Genomic DNA, 17,329 nt, shown 5'->3' with positions numbered 1-17,329 from the left:
TATTTGTACTCTAGAGTAGTCAGAAGAACTGAGGAGGAGATAAAGTGGCTTGTGAAAGTATTCATCCCCTTTGGCATTTTTCCTGTTTTGCTACCTCACAACCTAGAATTTCAATTATTTTTTTTTATTTGAAGTTTTGCACCAGTTAATGTAAAGAACATGCCTACTGTCATGATTCCAATGGCAGGGAATCACAAAAGGACAAGCACCAACGAGCTCTAGGGTGATGGAACCTGAGCTGACCGCGACCCTAAACCTGAACACACAAATAACAATAGCCGGGGAACGTGCCTACGTTGATCCTAGACGTCTCGCACCAGCCGAAGATCTAACTTCCCCTATTAGAAGAAACACAGACCTCTCTTGCCTCCAGAGAAATACCCCACAGAAATAGCAGCCCCCCACATATAATGACGGTGAAATGAGAGGAAGGCAAATACACAGTATGAAAACAGATTCAGCAAAATGAGGCCCGCTAAAACTAGATAGCAGAGGATACAAAAGTAAACTGCGCGGTCAGCAAAAAAACCCTTCAAAAAACCATCCTGTAATTACTTGAACTCATGTTCCAACTCATGGAACATGAGGAGCAATTACAGCCCACTAAAGCAACCAGCAGCAAAGAGACAATTATATGCAAGCTGGACAAGACAAAAATAAAGCAAAACGTGGAACAAGAAAATCAAAACTTAGCTTGTCCTGAAGATTACTGAAGCCAGAAGCTGAGGTAACAAAACACTCTGATAACCTTGATAGCCGGCGGGGAAAAGACAAGAAAGCCCGGTTAAATAGGAAACTCCCAAATCCTAATAGAACAGGTGGACACCAGAGACAGCAGAACACAAATCACCCAGTACCATCAGTAACCACCAGAGGGAGCCCAAAAACAGAACTCACAACAGCCTACAACTTTATTTCCTCTACCTAATTAACATTAATTTATCTACATTAAATTTCAATTGCCATTTCTCAGACCAAGCCTCCAACCTACATAAATGCTTCTGTAATATTACATTATATTAACCACAGTCGGATCCTTCAGACGGAACCTGAAAACTCATCTCTTCAGGAAAGCTTACAGCCTGCACTGACACCGCTGCTGCCTCATCACTATCGAAGCTACCGCCTCACCAACACCGGAGCTACCGCCTCACCAACACCGGAGCTACTGCCTCACCAACACCGGAGCTCCTGCAACCCTCAACCTACTGTCTCCTTCCCCATAATCCTGTAGAATGTAAGCCCGCAAGGGCAGGGTCCTCGCCCCTCTGTATCAGTCCGTCATTGTTAGTTTGTTTACTGTATGTGATATTTGTAACTTGTATGTATCCCCTTCTCATGTACAGCACCATGGAATCAATGGTGCTATATAAATAAATAATAATAATAATAATAATATTACCTCTTTCTGACCTCGGACGGGGTAGTACGTCCGAGATCAGATCCCCTGCTTTGATGCGGGCTCCGGCTGTGAGCCCGCATCAAAGCCGGGAAAAGTCAGCTGTTTTGAACAGCTGGCATGTGCCCACAATAGCCACGGGTGGAACCGTGATCCACCCACTGCTATTAACTAGTTAAATGCCGCTGTTAAGCGCTGACAGCGGCATTTAACTAGTGCTTCTGGCCGTAAATGAGCGCATCGCTGACCCCCGTCATGTGATTGGGGGTCAGCAATGCATCGGCATGACATCCAAAGGTCTCCTTGAGACCTCTATCATTGTTGATGCCAGATTGCTATGAGCGCCACCCTGTGGTCAGCGCTCATAGCAATGAAACAATTCTACTACATAGGCGTGATCTAAGCTTCGCTCCTATGTAGCAGAGGTGATTGAGTTATGCCAGCTTCTAGCCTCCCATGGAGGCTATTGAAGAATTGCAAAAGTTAAAAAAAAGTTTTAACCCCTTACCGGCATCGGACGTACTATACCGTCCGATGCCGGCTCCCCTGCTTTGATGCAGGGCTCCGCGGTGAGCCCGCATCAAAGCCGGGACATGTCAGCTGTTTTGAACAGCTGACATGTGCCCGTAATAGGTGCGGGCAGAATCGCGATCTGCCCGCACCTATTAACTAGTTAAATGCCGCTGTCAAACGCAGACAGCGGCATTTAACTACCGCTTCCGGCCGGGCGGCCGGAAATGACGTCATCGCCGACCCCCGTCACATGATCGGGGGTCGGCGATGCGTCTCCATTGTAACCATAGAGGTCCTAGAGACCTCTATGGTTACTGATTGCCCGTCGTTGTGAGCGCCACCCTGTGGTCGGCGCTCACAGCACACGTGCAATTCTGCTACATAGCAGCGATCAGCAGATCGCTGCTATGTAGCAGAGCCGATCGTGCTGTGCCTGCTTCTAGCCTCCCATGGAGGCTATTGAAGCATGGCAAAAGTAAAAAAAAAAAGTTTAAAAAAATGTGAAAAAAATAAAAAAAACATAAAAGTTTAAATCACCCCCCTTTCGCCCCAATCAAAATAAATCAATAAAAAAAAAATCAAATCTACACATATTTGGTATCGCCGCGCTCAGAATCGCCCGATCTATCAATTAAAAAAAAAGTATTAACCTGATCGCTAAACAGCGTAGCGGGAAAAAAATTCAAAACGCCAGAATTACGTTTTTTTGGTCGCCGCGACATTGCATTAAAATGCAATAAAGGGCGATCAAAAGAACGTATCTGCACCAAAATGCTATCATTAAAAACGTCATCTCGGCACGCAAAAAATAAGCCCTCAACCGACCCCAGATCATGAAAAATGTTGACGCTACGAGTATCGGAAAATGGCGCAATTTTTTTTTTTTTTTTTTAGCAAAGTTTGGAATTTTTTTTCACCACTTAGATAAAAAATAATCTAGTCATGTTTGGTGTCTATGAACTCGTAATGACCTGGAGAATCATAATGGCAGGTCAGTTTTAGCATTTAGTGAACCTAGCAAAAAAGCCAAACAAAAAACAAGTGTGTGATTGCACTTTTTTTGCAATTTCACCGCACTTGGAATTTTTTCCCCGTTTTCTAGTACACGACTTGCTAAAACCAATGATGTCGTTCAAAAGTACAACTCGTCCCGCAAAAAATAAGCCCTCACATGGCCAAATTGACAGAAAAATAAAAAAGTTATGGCTCTGGGAAGGAGGGGAGCGAAAAACGAACACGGAAAAACGAAAAATCCCCCGGTCATGAAGGGGTTAAAAAATATAAAAAAATAAAAAAGTTTAAATTACCCCCCTTTCGCCCCATTCGAAATAAAATAATAAAAAAAATCAAACATACGCATGTTTGGCACCGCCGCATTCAGAATCGCCCGATCTATCAATAAAATAAAGGATTAACCGGATCGCTAAACGGCATAGCAAGAAAAAAATTTTAAACGCCAGAATTACGTTTTTTGGTTGCCGCGACATTGCATTAAAATGCAATAACAGGCGACCAAAAGAACGTATCTGCACCAATATGGTATCATTAAAAACATCAGCTCGGCACACAAAAAATAAGCCCTCAACCAACCCAGATCACGAAAAATGGAGAAACTGCAGGTATCGGAAAATGTCACAATTTTTTTTTTTTCTTTAGCAAAGTTTGGAATTTTTTTTTCACCACTTAGATAAAAAAATAAACCTAGACATGGTTGGTGTCTATGAACTCATACTGACCTGGACAACCAAAATGGCAGGCCAGTTTTAGCATTTAGTGAACCTAGCAAAAAGCCAAACAAAAAAACAAGTGCGGGATTGCACTTTTTTTGCAATTTCACCGCACTTGGAATTTTTTCCCCATTTTCTAGTACATGACATGCTAAAACTAATGATGTCATTCAAAAGTACAGCTTATCCCGCAAAAAAGAAGCCCTCACATAGCCATAATGATGGAAAAATAAAAAAGTTATGGCTGTGGGAAGGAGGGGAATGAAAAACGAAAGCGAAAAAACGAAAATACCCCGGGTCATGAAGGGGTTAAATTATCCTCCGTTGTGATGATTACCCTGCAGTTTAGTATAATCTCCAAATATTATAATCATTGACAGACTTAAACAAGTTTTGCTCAATATCCCTGTGTTTCGCATCATCCACCTTTCCCTTGATTCTAACCATTTTCTCTGTCCCTGCTGCTGAAAGCAACCCTTACAGCATAATGTTGCCACCACTATGTTTCACTGTGGGGATGGTGTTCTTGGGGTGATGAGCTTTGTTAGTTTGGCACCAGACATAGCGTTTACCTTGGAGGCCAAAAAGTTAAGTTTTGGTCTCATCTGACTACAGAACCTTCCCCCATATACTTTGGGAGTCTCCCACATGTCTGTTGGCAAACTCAAAATGAGCCATACAATTTTTGTGTGTAAGCAAAGGCTGTTTTCTGCCCAGTCTTCCATAAAGGTCACCTCTATGGAGTGTACGGCTTATTGTGGTCATATGAACAGACACTTCCGTCTCTGCTTGGGAACTCTGAAGCTCCTTCAGGGTTACCATTGGTCTCTGTGCTGTTTCTCTGATTAATGCCCTCCTCGTCCAGGCTGAGAGTTTTGATGGGCAGCCCTCTCTTGGCAGGTTTGATGTGGTACCATGTTCTTTCCATTCGATGATAATGGATTTGTTGGTGCTTCGGAGGATCATCAGAGATTGGGATTTTTTTTTATATCTCAACCATAACATATAGTTCTCAGCAACTCTGTCCCTGACTTTTTTGGAGATCTCCTTGGTCTTCATGCTGTTGTTTGGTTAGTTTTGCCTCTTGCTTAAAGGGGTTGTCCACTATTGGCAGAACCCTTTCTTGAACCCCTTCTTGATCTAAATGTTTGGACCCAATAAAATTAAAAAGCTAATATTCACCTCCCATCTTGCCGCTGTTCTAGCGGTGTTGGCACTCTCTGTCCAGCGCCTTTTGTGCAGTTATGAATTGTGCTATTTGCCCCTAATCGGCACGGGTATCCCTATTTCAGTGGAAGTGAGAGAGCAGCCGCAGTCCAGACTTCCTCTTCATGTTCAATTGGTTTGAAGGCAGGGACGGTAACGTCAGCACCGATTGGGTACCAGGCTCACGTGCCAGAACAATCCCCGCACGGGATTGCAAGTACCGACACCGCTGGATTGGTAATGGCACGGGAGGTGAGTATAAGCATTTTTATTTTATCAGGGTCAAACATTTAGATCAAAAAAGGATTGTCTTGGTAGTGGACAACCCCTTTAATGGTGTTGTAGCCTCTGTGGCCTTTCAGAAAAGGTGTATATATTGACAGATCTTGTGACACTTAGATTACTCTGTAATCTTGCCTGAAGAAGGAGCCTCTGTGCTCTGAAAGCTTGCAAACATATTATTTTCTGGTTAGCCAATAAAGGTATCACTCCCAGAATACTTCTGTCATCATTGGGCAGAAAAGTATTCACGTCGAAGGTCAGAATATGTAGCCATTAGATCTTGGATTTATTCAGCGCGTTTCAAAGTACAAGACTTCTTCATCAGGACACCACAGTAGACATGTACAGACGTTTCAGGACTTTAAATAGATCTATGTGCTATGTGTGTGTGTATGCAGCATCCTCCTTTATAAATACCGGCAGCGTAGGCAAGAGTTCATAGGTGTGAACATCTTGGTAATTGCCAAAGGAACGAGCAAAATGTTGCTTATTCATCGGGTGATCATATTGTTTATCCCGGAGCAACTATCATTGTCCTTAGTAACACATCACCCTGTGTAATCCGCAGATGTGCTGGTGATAGCTTGGTAAGGTATGGAGACAGATTGATCTACCAGTGATCGTTCTGTCCCCATCATTCTTCCTCAGCCGGTGTATAGAGGCCGGTAACCAAGCGCTAACTGACTTCCATATTGTCGATCACGCTCATTTAACGGTCCGAACTCCGCGCATGTAAATGTAACTTAAATGTTTCTGTGTGATGGTGCAATATGTGAGCATTTGGGGCCCCACTTTAAAGTTTTGCTCAGGGCCCCCCTTTGTCTAAAACCGGCCCTGGAAAGGTTGTGATGAAATGGGCAAAACAGCAAGGAGGAACAACCGTGTAAGAAGAATGGATAGTCTGCATGGTTTAGATGCAATCTTAGTGATGGTGGAAGATGTACGGTTCCTTTGTGCTATATATTTGGCTATTTTCTTACATTTCTGTTTTACAAACCTTCTTCTTCAGAGCCTGCGGGATATGTGATGTCACAGGTAGTATAGGTTATGAATTTTTAAACCTGACAGGTGGCAGATGCAGATGCTGGGAGGCAGATACATTCATAGTCGTAGGAAAACTCTTTCTCTTCCTCTTTCATGTTCTTTCATGTTCTATATTTATAATAACCCGTTAGAAGATATAAACCCGGTTTGTCACTTAAATCGTACACTATGGGTCTAATAAGAGAACTTAAAAGGATCCATTTAAGCCAAGCCAAGGTATTAAAAATGTGCTTGGAATGTGGAAAGCAGTGTAACCTTTTCTTTATATTTTCACTTAACTTGATACTATACTATATGGATGTCTATCGGTTTAATCTTTACTATGTGGAAAGCTTACCTCTGTTACTCTTGTATGACTTTGAACTTTATTATATAGGGCTGATATCACTTTATTCAAGGCAGAAAATTGCCAATCAGCTTTGGGTATAAACTAATTTTAAACTTTTTTATGCGGACCCCAGGTTTTTAGATACACCCCCAGACACCAGTAATGATCATCATACCCAAAAATGAATTCAAATTACATTAAACCCCAGATTAAGTACTAACCAGAGACCTGCAGTTACTTACACCTACTCTGGCACATGGCATACATTTCTTTTCATTCCTAGGTGTTGCTGCACACAACTGATGCCAAGGGTGAGCAAAGTTCTTCTTGGTCATAGATTCAGAAGTGAAGGCTTATTCATTAAATCAGAGGAAGACACTGGGACGCGAACCTCCGATGAATGCCTCTGATGACTATAGGTCGACTATATTATTAAAATATGTACTGCAGAGTATACATATTTTTAATGGATGTGATCACACTGTAGGCTGCAGACACTCTTCTGACCTCACTGGGTGAATAAAGATATATGCACCAGAAGGCAAATGCAGCCTCAGGATACACCACCCAAAAGATTGCCCGCTTTTGCCTGTCTTTTTTGGGAGTCTTTCTGAAATATTCGACAAGTAGGATCTAAAGGGGTAAGATTTGATGACCCATAAAACTCAGAAATATTCATGCAACATATTCTTCATATATATCGTGAAGCATTTTCTGCACATCATTTTTTTTTTCTAAAACTGGTTCTTTTCTAACATGACCCCCCTGTGTTTAGACGATAAGTACTGTATTTAGCAAATCCTATGTGTGTGTTCCTAGATGGTTGAGGAGCAAGCGATAATTAGATGGTTAAGGAGCAAGAGATGACTAATGCATATGACTCATTCATTTGTGGTAATGAAATGTTACGTCCTGCTGGAGTATAGCCATGAACACCCCTCTGCCGTCTCCAGCATTATCAGGACGCTCGCCTGCTCTTATGTTTTATGAGCACCTTTTTTGTGTGTGTTTGCTTTCTGTATTTGTACAAAGTGCCTTGTAATTTGTTTACAGACATCGAATTGTGCTGTATATTGAGAATATTAAAAATGAGGCTTCTGGCACAGACATATCCTTTAGTAGAGCAGTTTTATTAAAATGACCCCTATGAGTTGCAGAACTGGGTCAATATACCGTAAATATCCTTTGACTTTGCTACCAAGAAGCTGCCTAGTTACATTGTCATTCTATTTGGTGAACTCATGTATTATATTTTTATTTTTTGCACAAACTGGGCCTATTACTAGAGAATAAGTTGCTTTCAAGAGGCACGCATGCAAGTATGCATTGGTTAACCAATGTGAACCCTCACCCTGGGTGAAGCGTAGAGAATTGTCTTTACAGCTATTTTGCAATTCCAAATCATTCTCTTTCCAGAAATAGTGGTTTTCTAGATCAATAAACACCATATTAATGTTAGTGGTAAATAAACTTACCGTAGTTTATTTTGTAGGTAATCACTGCACCCTTCTCATCTTATGGGATGGCCATGGTGACAATGCTTAATACATCATGACACACTGCAGGGTGGGATCTGGGGCCTCCACTACATGCTGGCACGATATCCTTACATCACCTGATGTAAGTTCATGGGTAGCACGCGCGGTGCATACCCGAGAACTTATTGCAGAGCGCAGGTGCCGGTGACGTCACGAGAAAGAGAGGAGGCAGCGCCCGGAGGCCAGAGCTGGATGATGTACGGCTGCGAGGCGGTTGAATTAGGGGGAGAAAACATACCTTCCTGACTCAATAGAGGTATGGCAGGAAATTTATAAAACTCATTATTTCAGCGTTCCTAGGGATAATAAACATAAGAGCCACCTTCACAGAATGCAGCCTTAGTGCTGCTGAAGGTGGCTCTTTTACTTTAATAGGCCCTGGGGGGGTGACAGGTTCCCTTTAAGAAACCAAGCTAGTAAAGTTGTTGCGCTATCTCAAACACTTCTCACTGGCTGCACACGTGTTTTGTGTGCGAAAATGAAGTGTGACTTCGCTTTTCACATAAACTCACCCACTCACCTATTCCAATAGGATGAAACTGAGCTAAGTGCACCGCACACCCACACCACACTTTTTCGCTGCCACCACCTGCTGTTTTGAAAGTCCATCAGGATGGTGAATACTGAATAATACACCTGCATACACCACCCACACTTCCTAAGCACCTGACTGGTACTATTCCTGCACTCTGGCATACATAGAGTAACACAACCAGGCCATACTTTCTTCGAGGTTGTGGGAATGTTTAGAACAGCAAGAAACAAACTAATTTTATATATATTAAATCTAAAATGTAATAAGGTACAGTGTCTACAAAAATGACAAAAAAATGAAATAAAAGACCTACGCACAAGTAAAAGTAGTATATAAAAAAAGGGGCGGCACGGTGGCGCAGTGGTTAGCACTGCAGCCTTGCAGCGCTGGAGTCCTGGGTTCGAACCCCACCAAGGACAACATCTGCAAAGAGTTTGTATGTTCTCTCCGTGTTTGCGTGGGTTTCCTCCGGGCACTCCGGTTTCCTCCCACATTCCAAAGACATACTGATAGGGAATTTAGATTGTGAGCCCCATCGGGGACAGTGATGATAATGTGTGCAAACTGTAAAGCGCTGCGGAATATGTTAGCGCCATATAAAAATAAAGATTATTATTATTATAATAGATAAATAAAGAAAGCTCTTACAGATTAAATTGGTGAGATCACCGTAGAAATTGGAATAGAGCTACAATTGATGTTGTCTCTCCTGAATATGACAACTAGATTTTTCTGGAAAAGACATTATAAAGGGTCTCCTCCACACCCGCCACCCTGTCTCCTGGACAAGTGAGAGGAGGATGGCTTATTATATTAACAGAAACATGGTGCAAAGACATAATTACTAATTTGTGTCACATTTTCCCACAGAAATCTTGTAGTCGAAGAATACGACCGCCATAATTCCAAGCGTACATTCACCATCCAACACACCAAACATAACAATGATATATCCGTAATTCGGGTTGATATTACAATTATGTGGTTGGGAAACTAATTCTGTGATTTCCCAAGGACTAAAATTTCTGGAACGTATAATAATAATAATCTTTATTTTTATATTGCGCTAACATATTCCGCAGCGCTTAACAGTTTGCACATATTATCATCGCTGTCCTCGATGGGGGCTCGCAATCTATATTCCCTATCAGTATGTCTTTGGAATGTGGGAGGAAACCGGAGTACCCGGAGGAAACCCAAGCAAACACAGGGAGAACATACAAACTCCTTGCAGATGTTGTCCTTGGTGGGATTTGAACCCAGGACTCCAGCGCTGCAGTGCTAGCCACTGAGGAACTTGAACCCACTGAAGCAATTATTTGTCCCAATCGCAGATATATCTGTGGATCACCTATCTCCATTCCATAGCGATAATAATCAATTATTTCTATCTCCTCCATGTTTGGTTTCTTGTATGGAGATGACCAGTCTGCTTTAGGGGCAACCAGTCTGCTTTAGGGGCAATTATATTCACTCTTGATGTCGCACTGACTTGCTAACGAGGATGTACACAGTAACAGTTTGTTCTCCCAGAAACTGTCAGTCACTCGCTAATTAATTTATCTACACCCAGGAGATGCTGCCAAGTGTCCAGTCATATTGGATTTATTTATCTGATCCAAAACCCAATTCATAACACAAGCATGTTATATTAAAGACGTAATAATCTATCATGAAATGAGATTATATAAAATAAGCAAGTCTAGACGGGCAGTGTCACTGTCTGCTTATCATCTTGTAGCAGTTTACCGTCACGTCTGACTTTGGGAAGGTCGTCTCCATTGATAAACATACTTCTCGGAATCATGTTAGAAAAAATTAAAGGAGGTATCTGATTTCCTTTCCACCATTTCCACCATTTCTCTTTCCCCTAGCTTGTATATAAGTGAAGCTCACGTATTCTAGAACTCTTTTGCGTAATGAAAGTTATACCTCATTAGTTCTTCGACTTTGTAAGAAGAGGAATATGGGAGGGAGTTAAAAATTAAAAGGAGGATTTATAAAAATAAAGGTACAATATGAGTCGTGAGAATCTTCAGTTAAGATCTGCATGTAATTGTATTCGAGATAGGTATAACATGGACCTTGAGAATGGCGGGTGAGCTTGGTGTTCTCCAATAGATGTTACGTATCAGGCTGACATATGATACATGGGACCATATGGCTCTCAAGACAGTCATAGATGTCCTTCAGTTTTCTCTAATGTATGAGCCCTACAAAATTCAGTTTGAAGTCACTTTCTTATGATTTGCATTAATCATTTAATTCCAATGTTTCAGAACATGTAGTTGCATTTCTTATATTTCTGCTGCACTGAAAGCTATGTACGCATGTCTGAGAACTCTTAAACCAGATGTTTCTGTTTATTCCACGGCTCCTTAACCTTCAAGTGATCGAGTCTTGTAGACAGTTCCTGTTATGGGAAGACACGTGATTTATAAATATTAAACAGAGCAGGAACATTTGAAGTCCGGTGCAAATCATGTATTGATTTTTCCATCCTGTTGAGTCACTTGTGTATGTCTTTTATGTCTACATTTCATTGATACAACATTACTAGATTTATTATTGTTCTGGTGCTTTTTTTTCCAGAATACATAGCATGTAGTTATTTCTCTGTGAAGTTGATTCACAGAGGGCCTTCCCTCTTAGAGACTTTGGGATATGTTAAGTGTTAATGGATACTTCTAAAATATTAGGATTTTTCAAAGTGATTTATGACCACATCAAACTTCAACTCGATTTTGATACGGTATGTGGTATTAAATTAGCTGAGAAAACTTTCGTAGAAGACATAAAAAATATGCAAACTTTTCTTTTAAGTATAATACACATTGTTGGGTGAACAAATGGAAACCGCTTTAATAACCATCAATTTTTTAACCCTTTTGACCCTGTATAAAACAAACAAATATTCACCAATGCCAAGTCACTGCATGAGGCAGTGAGCATGTGATAGCAACAGGGACAAAAAAACACCAAGGAAGGATGTTGAAACACTTATTCAACCCTCCCACCATAGCTACCCAACAATACCCAAGCAGATAGAAAAATATTATTGCCTATAGAATTTAGATTAACCCCATCCGACAACAGCAAATCTTGATTGTTACCCTCCAGCATACGATGACGCATAGCCACCCTGCCAGTAGCCCTGACGAAACAGGATTCCCTCATATTACAAGGCCGCTAAATTCAGGGCCCCTTTCCAATTCTTCCTCTGCACAATTTTCACTAAACAGATTTCTGCACCTAGCCAGGTCCGATTTAATAAAGCCGATGAGATCTGCCAACTTGATCATCCCCAACTTGTTTCCCCCCCCCACGTATATGACCAAAACTACAGGACGCCCTAGTGATTCAGTAAAACCCGCCACCCGGAGAAACACCTGAGCCTACCGTAATCCTCTAAAAGCAAACCAATATACCTCTGCATATTTTTTACCCAAATTTGGGCACAACAGTCGTACATCTGCTCTGTTCTTAGCCCAGAATATACAGTATACCAATGACTGAATATCCATATATGCTAATAATGATTGAACTTGCCTCAATTTGACTTTTCTAGCTATCATGACTTGATCAATGAGCACCACCAGTCTCTGCAGTTTTTCTTCTGGAAGGTGAAAAACCATGGAGAGTGTGTTCAGCTCAGTACCCAAGAAGGAAAGATTTGTTGTGGCGCCTTCAGTTTTATTCTTGGCAACAGGAATGTCGACTTTCCCCATCAATTATCTAAAATATGCAAGTACTCTACACTCGTGTTGTCATCACCAGGACTGAGAAAATAATTAAAATAGTGAACTAACGACTGGAAACTCGAATCTAACCAAGCCGAAGACATGATAACATGTTGGATGAACAGGTAACAGACAAAATGCTGACTCTGCATCAGACTTTGCAGGCGAAGCCCTGTAACAAAATGACATACCCACTGAACTGCGACGTCAAAAGATATATAAGACACAGCAGTGTCCTCTTTTGATATCCTGTCATTGACTGAATCCTCAGGAGGATAGGATAAGTGATGTATGAGCCTGAATTATCCTTGCTCTTCCGTGGGGGCCAGGCCAAGAGGGGATTGGTGATGCGCAGCAGTGTTTTCATCCATACTGCTGTTGTAACCAGGCGCCCCACAGGGGCCTGTTGGCTTTTCAATGAGAAACCCTCTAGATTTTTTGATACCTATAATTTCCGCCATGAATGTGCAATTTGTGGCGATAATACACAGAACTCCATAGCTTTAGGAGTAACAGACAGTTGGCAAAAGCAGCGTTGCTTTTGCCAACTGTCTGTTACTCCTAAAGCTATGGAGTTCTGTGTATTATCGCCACAAATTGCACATTCATGGCGGAAATTATAGGTATCAAAAAATCTAGAGGGTTTCTCATTGAAAAGCCAACAGGCCCCTGTGGGGCGCCTGGTTACAACAGCAGCTATTGAAGCAAACTGTGGCGGCTTCTTCAAGAAAAAGAGGCTTTGACTGTGGTTTTTGAGAAACCATGAATCAGTTGCCTTAGCTGCCCAACCTATTGAGCAAGAGAAAGACAACTCTTCATCATAGCGCCCCAAGCCGAACCTCTGTGCAGCTTGTGGGTGCAATAGATTGTATCCATGTAAATGAAAAGCTCTCTTCACCCTTCTAAGGAAAATGTTGACAGAGAATATAAGGCAGGGTAGACAAACCCTGAATCTAATTCCCAAACTTTTTGGCTACTTTTGTCTTTCTCTCAGTGTTATGCTCGAAAACTCATTCTTTGTCAATTGTCACATGATCCAGAGAAAATAAATATATCAAATACAAACTATTCGCAAATTCATGTTTGATTTTATTCCCTAGTTTCCACGGACACGTGAGTTCCTAACTGAGAAACCACACAAAACATTGAGTCCCTAAAAGCAAAATTGTGGCAGAAATCGGAACACCCAATCGGAGCTAGAGGCTCCTCTGTAGGATCCTGAGGCCTTGGGTTGCCATGCTTTTGATCCTGTTTCTCTACAAAAGCTTTCAGTTGGTAAAATAAATTGTCATTAATACTAAACACTAAACACTAACACTAAACACTAAACACTGTAGTATATGCTGCCATTATATGCTATATACACACTGTTATACACACTCTCTGCATTTTACACACACTCACTCCATACTACACCCACAAAATGTACATTACACACACACCCTGTATGATACACACACTCACTCCATACTACACCCACAAAATGTACATTACACACACACCCTGTATGATACACACACTCACTCCATACTGCACCCATAAAATGTGCATTACACACACCCTGTATGTTACACACACTCACTCCATACTACACCCATAAAATGTGCATTACACACACACCCTGTATGTTACACACACTCACTCCATACTGCACCCATAAAATGTGCATTACACACACCCTGTATGTTACACACACTCACTCCATACTACACCCATAAAATGTGCATTACACACACACCCTGTATGTTACACACACTCACTCCATACTACACCCATAAAATGTGCATTACACACACACCCTGTATGTTACACACACTCACTCCATACTGCACCCATAAAATGTACATTACACACACACCCTGTATGTTACACACACTCACTCCATACTACACCCATAAAATGTACATTACACACACACCCTGTATGTTACACACACTCACTCCATACTACACCCATAAAATGTGCATTACACACACACCCTGTATGTTACACACACTCACTCCATACTGCACCCATAAAATGTGCATTACACACACCCTGTATGTTACACACACTCACTCCATACTGCACCCATAAAATGTACATTACACACACACACCCTGTATGTTACACACACTCACTCCATACTGCACCCATAAAATGTACATTACACACACACACACACCCTGTATGTTACACACACTCACTCCATACTGCACCCATAAAATGTACATTACACACACACCCTGTATGTTACACACACTCACTCCATACTGCACCCATAAAATGTACATTACACACACACCCTGTATGTTACACACACTCACTCCATACTGCACCCATAAAATGTGCATTACACACACCCTGTATGTTACACACACTCACTCCATACTGCACCCATAAAATGTACATTACACACACACCCTGTATGTTACACACACTCACTCCATACTACACCCATAAAATGTGCATTACACACACACCCTGTATGTTACACACACTCACTCCATACTGCACCCATAAAATGTGCATTATACACACACCCTGTATGTTACACACACTCATTCCATACTGCACCCATAAAATGTACATTACACACACACACACACCCTGTATGTTACACACACTCACTCCATTCTGCACCCACAAAATGTACATTACACATGCACCCTGTATGTTACACACTCACTCCATACTGCACCCATAAAATGTGCATTACACACACCCTGTATGTTACACACACTCACTCCATACTGCACCCATAAAATGTGCATTACACACACCCTGTATGTTACACACACTCACTCCATACTACACCCATAAAATGTGCATTACACACACCCTGTATGTTACACACACTCACTCCATACTGCACCCATAAAATGTGCATTACACACACACCCTGTATGTTACACACACTCACTCCATACTGCACCCATAAAATGTGCATTACACACACCCTGTATGTTACACACACTCACTCCATACTACACCCATAAAATGTGCATTACACACACCCTGTATGTTACACACACTCACTCCATACTGCACCCATAAAATGTACATTACACACACACACACCCCCTGTATGTTACACACACTCACTCCATACTGCACCCATAAAATGTACATTACACACACACCCTGTATGTTACACACACTCACTCCATACTACACCCATAAAATGTGCATTACACACACCCTGTATGTTACACACACTCACTCCATACTACACCCATAAAATGTGCATTACACACACCCTGTATGTTACACACACTCACTCCATACTGCACCCATAAAATGTACATTACACACACACCCTGTATGTTACACACACTCACTCCATACTACACCCATAAAATGTGCATTACGCACACCCTGTATGTTACACACACTCACTCCATACTGCACCCATAAAATGTACATTACACACACACCCTGTATGTTACACACACTCACTCCATACTGCACCCATAAAATGTGCATTACACACACCCTGTATGTTACACACACTCACTCCATACTGCACCCATAAAATGTACATTACACACACACCCTGTATGTTACACACACTCACTCCATACTGCACCCATAAAATGTACATTACACACACACACACACACACCCTGTATGTTACACACACTCACTCCATTCTGCACCCACAAAATGTACATTACACATGCACCCTGTATGTTACACACACTCACTCCATACTGCACCCATAAAATGTGCATTACACACACCCTGTATGTTACACACACTCACTCCATACTACACCCATAAAATGTGCATTACACACACCCTGTATGTTACACACACTCACTCCATACTGCACCCATAAAATGTACATTACACACACACACACCCTGTATGTTACACACACTCACTCCATACTGCACCCATAAAATGTACATTACACACACCCTGTATGTTACACACACTCACTCCATTCTGCACCCACAAAATGTACATTACACATGCACCCTGTATGTTACACACACTCACTCCATACTGCACCCATAAAATGTGCATTACACACACACCCTGTATGTTACACACACTCACCCCATACTACACCCATAAAATGTGCATTACACACACAACCTGTATGTTACACACACTCACTCCATACTGCACCCATAAAATGTACATTATACACACCCTGTATGTTACACACACTCACTCCATACTGCACCCATAAAATGTGCATTACACACACCCTGTATGTTACACACACTCACTCCATACTACACCCATAAAATGTGCATTACACACACCCTGTATGTTACACACACTCACTCCATACTGCACCCATAAAATGTACATTACACACACACACACCCTGTATGTTACACACACTCACTCCATACTGCACCCATAAAATGTACATTACACACACACACACCCTGTATGTTACACACACTCACTCCATTCTGCACCCACAAAATGTACATTACACATGCACCCTGTATGTTACACACACTCACTCCATACTGCACCCATAAAATGTGCATTACACACACCCTGTATGTTACACACACTCACTCCATACTGCACCCATAAAATGTGCATTACACACACCCTGTATGTTACACACACTCACTCCATACTACACCCATAAAATGTGCATTACACACACACACACACACCCTGTATGTTACACACACTCACCCCATACTACACCCATAAAATGTGCATTACACACACACCCTGTATGTTACACACACTCACTCCATACTGCACCCATAAAATGTACATTATACACACACCCTGTATGTTACACACACTCACTCCATACTGCACCCATAAAATGTACATTATACACACACCCTGTATGTTACACACACTCACTCCATACTGCACCCATAAAATGTACATTACACACACACACACACACCCTGTATGTTACACACACTCACCCCATACTACACCCATAAAATGTGCATTACACACACAACCTGTATGTTACACACACTCACTCCATACTGCACCCATAAAATGTACATTATACACACACCCTGTATGTTACACACACTCA

At 41.6% G+C, this 17,329-nt stretch overlaps 1 protein-coding gene across 5 annotated transcripts in view; it reads left to right on the top strand.

The window, feature by feature from the left end:
* The window catches only part of STAMBPL1 (STAM binding protein like 1), a 91,933-nt gene that overhangs the window by 20,525 nt on the left and 54,079 nt on the right, over window positions 1-17,329 (top strand). For 2 of the 5 annotated variants that reach the window (XM_069753507.1, XM_069753504.1), the window contains exon 1: window positions 12,141-12,437. The exons of 2 other annotated variants lie outside the window; for them this stretch is intronic. The gene's annotated coding sequence lies outside the window, so the exon portion shown is untranslated. Of the gene's footprint in view, window positions 1-12,140; window positions 12,438-13,567; window positions 13,588-17,329 lie in introns of those variants that run through there. One more of the 5 variants, XM_069753505.1, reaches the window with a different exon arrangement.

The sequence above is a fragment of the Ranitomeya imitator genome, chromosome 2 (assembly GCF_032444005.1).
Source record: "Ranitomeya imitator isolate aRanImi1 chromosome 2, aRanImi1.pri, whole genome shotgun sequence".
NCBI lineage: Eukaryota > Metazoa > Chordata > Amphibia > Anura > Dendrobatidae > Ranitomeya > Ranitomeya imitator.
Note: the sequence above shows the minus strand (reverse complement) of the source record. Positions and strands in the feature narration are given on the sequence as shown.